Genomic DNA, 5385 nt, shown 5'->3' with positions numbered 1-5385 from the left:
CTGGCGCATCTTTTCGTGTATGGTTATTGCCTTGTTTCCATATCGCGAGGGACCCCTAGGGGCCCCTTTCAAGTGTATCTATGTTGCTAAGCAACACACGCCTCCTTTAGCCAATCCGGGCCACCGTAGGCGGGAGCCGTCCCGTGGGAAAGGCCAAGGATAAGGCCCTGTTTCGCCTCCTGTTTGCCAAACTGCACCGACCAGCGACCCAGGTCCTTTACAGTTTCAGGACTATATAATGCCCACCTTCTCCTGTGCTTTATCCTCAAGGACAGACCCTGACTGCCCGTAAGTACATCTGCCGAGCAACAACGAACAGTGTGTATTTTGCTACCTATTTGAGACCCTTTGGTTGCCTACCATTGCATTCTGTTACCTATTTTGTCGCCTACCATTGCATTCTGTTACCTATTTGGTCGCCTACCATTGCATTCTGTTACCTATTTGGTCGCCTACCATTGCATTCTGTTACCTATTTGGTCACCTACCATTGCATTCTGTTACCTATTTGGTCCCCTTTGGTTGCCTACCATTGCATTCTGTTACCTATTTGGTCACCTACCATTGCATTCTGTTACCTATTTGGTCGCCTACCATTGCATTCTGTTACCTATTTGGTCACCTACCATTGCATTCTGTTACCTATTTTGTCGCCTACCATTGCATTCTGTTACCTATTTGGTCCCCTTTGGTTGCCTACCATTGCATTCTGTTACCTATTTGTTCACCTACCATTGCATTCTGTTACCTATTTGGTTGCCTACCATTGCATTCTGTTACCTATTTGGTCACCTACCATTGCATTCTGTTACCTATTTGGTCCCCTTTGGTTGCCTAACATGGCATTCTGTTACCTATTTGGTCACCTACCATTGCATTCTGTTACCTATTTGGTCGCCTACCATTGCATTCTGTTACCTATTTGGTCACCTACCATTGCATTCTGTTACCTATTTGGTCCCCTTTGGTTGCCTACCATTGCATTCTGTTACCTATTTGGTCGCCTACCATTGCATTCTGTTACCTATTTGGTCACCTACCATTGCATTCTGTTACCTATTTGGTCACCTACCATTGCATTCTGTTACCTATTTGGTCCCCTTTGGTTGCCTACCATTGCATTCTGTTACCTATTTGGTCGCCTACCATTGCATTCTGTTACCTATTTGGTCGCCTACCATTGCATTCTGTTACCTATTTGGTCCCCTTTGGTTGCCTACCATTGCATTCTGTTACCTATTTGGTCACCTACCATTGCATTCTGTTACCTATTTGGTCACCTACCATTGCATTCTGTTACCTATTTGGTCGCCTACCATTGCATTCTGTTACCTATTTGGTCCCCTTTGCTTGCCTACCATTGCATTCTGTTACCTATTTGGTCACCTACCATTGCATTCTGTTACCTATTAGGTTGCCTACCATTGCATTATGTTACCTATTTGGTCACCTACCATTGCATTCTGTTACCTATTTGGTCCCCTTTGGTTGCCTACCATTGCATTCTGTTACCTATTTGGTCACCTACCATTGCATTCTGTTACCTATTTGGTTGCCTACCATTGCATTCTGTTACCTATTTGGTCACCTACCATTGCATTCTGTTACCTATTTGGTCCCCTTTGGTTGCCTACCATTGCATTCTGTTACCTATTTGGTCGCCTACCATTGCATTCTGTTACCTATTTGGTCACCTACCATTGCATTCTGTTACCTATTTGGTCCCCTTTGGTTGCCTACCATTGCATTCTGTTACCTATTTGGTCGCCTACCATTGCATTCTGTTACCTATTTGGTCACCTACCATTGCATTCTGTTACCTATTTGGTCCCCTATGGTTGCCTACCATTGCATTCTGTTACCTATTTGGTCACCTACCATTGCATTCTGTTACCTATTTGGTTGCCTACCATTGAATTCTGTTACCTATTTGGTCACCTACCATTGCATTCTGTTACCTATTTGGTCCCCTTTGGTTGCCTACCATTGCATTCTGTTACCTATTTGGTCACCTACCATTGCATTCTGTTACCTATTTGGTCACCTACCATTGCATTCTGTTACCTATTTGGTCACCTACCATTGCATTCTGTTACCTATTTGGTCACCTACCATTGCATTCTGTTACCTATTTGGTTGCCTACCATTGCATTCTGTTACCTATTTGGTCACCTACCATTGCATTCTGTTACCTATTTGGTCCCCTTTGGTTGCCTACCATTGCATTCTGTTACCTATTTGGTCACCTACCATTGCATTCTGTTACCTATTTGGTTGCCTACCATTGAATTCTGTTACCTATTTGGTCACCTACCATTGCATTCTGTTACCTATTTGGTCCCCTTTGGTTGCCTACCATTGCATTCTGTTACCTATTTGGTCACCTACCATTGCATTCTGTTACCTATTTGGTCACCTACCATTGCATTCTGTTACCTATTTGGTCACCTACCATTGCATTCTGTTACCTATTTGGTCACCTACCATTGCATTCTGTTACCTATTTGGTCCCCTTTGGTCGCCTACCATTGCATTCTGTTACCTATTTGGTCGCCTACCATTTCATTCTGTTACCTATTTGAGACCCTTTGGGCGCCTACCATTGCATTCTGTTACCTATCTGAGACCCTTTGGTCGCTTGCCATTGCACCTTGCTAACTGCCCTGCTCATGCATTTTAGCTCATATTGTGATTCTTGAATCTAGGTGAACCCTACTGCTGAAATTGCACCTACCCATCTGCACATTGCACATTTAGCTTATACTACTTATATATGTCCTGACACCCTGCTCTTTGTCAACCATGCCGCCCTCACCCTTTAGCTTGTCCTGATCAGGCTTACCTGTGTAGGTTTACCTGCAGCACATGATTGCCAATGCATTATCCTCAATACGGTAGCTTTACGCACCACTTATAGTTATATTGCTAAAGCATAGTGGTTGCTATTCTGCTGTAACATAACCCTGCCACCTCAATGTTGTACCTGCCCGACCTTATAATGGGTGTTGCTAAAACATACGAGATGAGCCATATGCTGTTACTCCACCCTGCATGCCCCTAGGCTGTTACTATCACTATTATTATATGACTACTTGCCATAATATCCTAAAGTAACCTTTTGCTGATTGTTGCTAAACTATACCTCATGTTGAATGCTGATAAAACTGCTCTAGCCTTAACCCTTGCTGTTAGACTGCGACTGCATGAACCTTTGCTGACCCTTACCATACTCCGCCAACCAGCTCACAGGTTACATACCTGCCCTCTACAGGCCAACATACCTACCAACACCGTTATGACATTTCCCATGTCTGATACACCCATATGCTACTTAGCCATACTCTCAACACTTACTGCCTTATCTATTATGGCAGCCCCCCACTACAATCTGCCTACAGAAAGGGAACCAACTAGAAAGATGTACACACAGCTACCACCCCAACAGCTTGCTCCCATTACCCAGACTCAACCGAATCAGGCTTGTCCTACCGAACAAAGGAACCTTAGACTAGGCACCAGACTACCCAAACCACCACGTGCCCACCCACCTCACGGCCACTCCAAGACGGAGCCAATACACGCCAGGCGAAAAAACGCACAAAAAGAAACCTAGCTGCCGTCAAATACCCTGTACCAAATCCTCTGAAACCTTGCCCAACAAGGTCCACATTAGCAATAATCCAAAAGTAACACCCAACCTCAAGGGAGGTCTCATCAACGTTAGATCTCTAATAGCTCACGCCTCTGAAATTGCTGACATCATCACGTGTAACCAACTCGACTTCCTAGCAGTTTCTGAAACCTGGCTACAGAAAGCTGCTGGCCCTGCCCTAATGCTAGCCATACACCCGAACTTTACCATCTTCGGAAAAGACAGAGGAACTTCCAAAGGAGGTGGCATAGCTCTTATCTGCAGAGCCAACCTTACCATCAAAGAAACAGACAGCATTACTATGCCGTCAGCTGAACTACTCTCCCTAAAACTAGAAATCTCTGTGTCACGCATTTTCACGGTGCACCTTATCTACAGTCCCCCTGGTCCATTAGGCACCTTTGAAGAAGACTTAAATACCCTCTTAAACACTAATGCTAAACCAGGAACACAAATCATTCTATTAGGCGATTTTAACTTAGGCTACAATGACCTAAAAGACACCAATGCCTCCACCATAGCCAACACCATTTTGGAAGCAGGCCTCACCATACGGAATAACGGTCCCACGCACTCTAAAGGCCGCACATTGGACTGGGCGCAGACATCAACTGCGTTTCCCTCATAAGGCAATTGAACCTTGCATATGGACTGATCACTATCTGATCTCATTGACCATTTCAGACCTTCCCCAACCTAAATCTGCTAAACTACATGCTCCTCCTGCCCTAACTCGCTGCAACAAAAATATAACACACTCGAACCTCCTCCCTCTGATCCAACCTATCACTAATCACTCCAGCCTGATCACCAACCCTAACAATCTAGCTGACCTGTACAACAACACCATCAACTCAGCAAATGACGGCATTGCGCTTCTGAAGCTCACCAAATCTAAACCTATTGCTCATCTTAATACTTGGTTCACCCCTATGCTAAAAGCCCTACACAAAGAGAAACAACATGCAGAAGCCCGCTGGAGAAAAAACCCTTCTCCCCACAACAAAAGCCTCCTCACTGCCCTTACTAACAGTTACAAACAACAAACCATTCAGGCAAAAAAATTGACCTTCAACGATAGAATCAAAAAAGCGAATTCTAATTTCCAGGAAAATCTTCTCCATCCTGAGAGAATTAGAATCCCCAATTGCACCTATAGACTCTTGTACTAAAGACAAAGTCTGGTGCACAAACATTCAAAATGCCTTATGCAACAAAATCACAATGTTAAAAGACAAAATATCAGCCAAAAAATCCTCCCTCCACAACATTGCCCTCTCCACGCAAGGAACCATCCTTCAGGAACTTGTCGCCAGCCAAACTAAACCTCTCAACCAATTCAGTTTTGGAGCCATTTCTATTGTGGAAACTAAGAATATCATTACGTCTCTTAAACCTTATTGATGCCTTGGTGACCCCTGTCCATCCCCAATTATCAAAGAGGCTGTACATGAACTAGCCCCTTTCATCACATCATTTATCAACGCATCATTCAAATCATGCTCTGTGCCAAGCAACCTTAAAGATGCCTGGATATTACCCCTCCTCAAAAAAGCAAACCTGGACCCTTATGTCCCAACGAACTATAGGCCCATAACAACTGTCCCGTTCCTCCTCAAAATATTAGATAAAGCTGCATATCTACAGATCCAATCTTACCTGGAGATCAACAATCTACTAGGGACAAGACAATCGGGATTTAGACCAAGACATGGAAGCGAAATGGCTCTCCT

This window comes from Ambystoma mexicanum, chromosome 1q (assembly GCF_040938575.1).
Source record: "Ambystoma mexicanum isolate Mex_15411 chromosome 1q, UKY_AmexF1_1, whole genome shotgun sequence".
NCBI lineage: Eukaryota > Metazoa > Chordata > Amphibia > Caudata > Ambystomatidae > Ambystoma > Ambystoma mexicanum.
The sequence above is the reverse complement of the archived record's forward strand: the minus strand, read 5'-3'. Positions refer to the sequence as shown.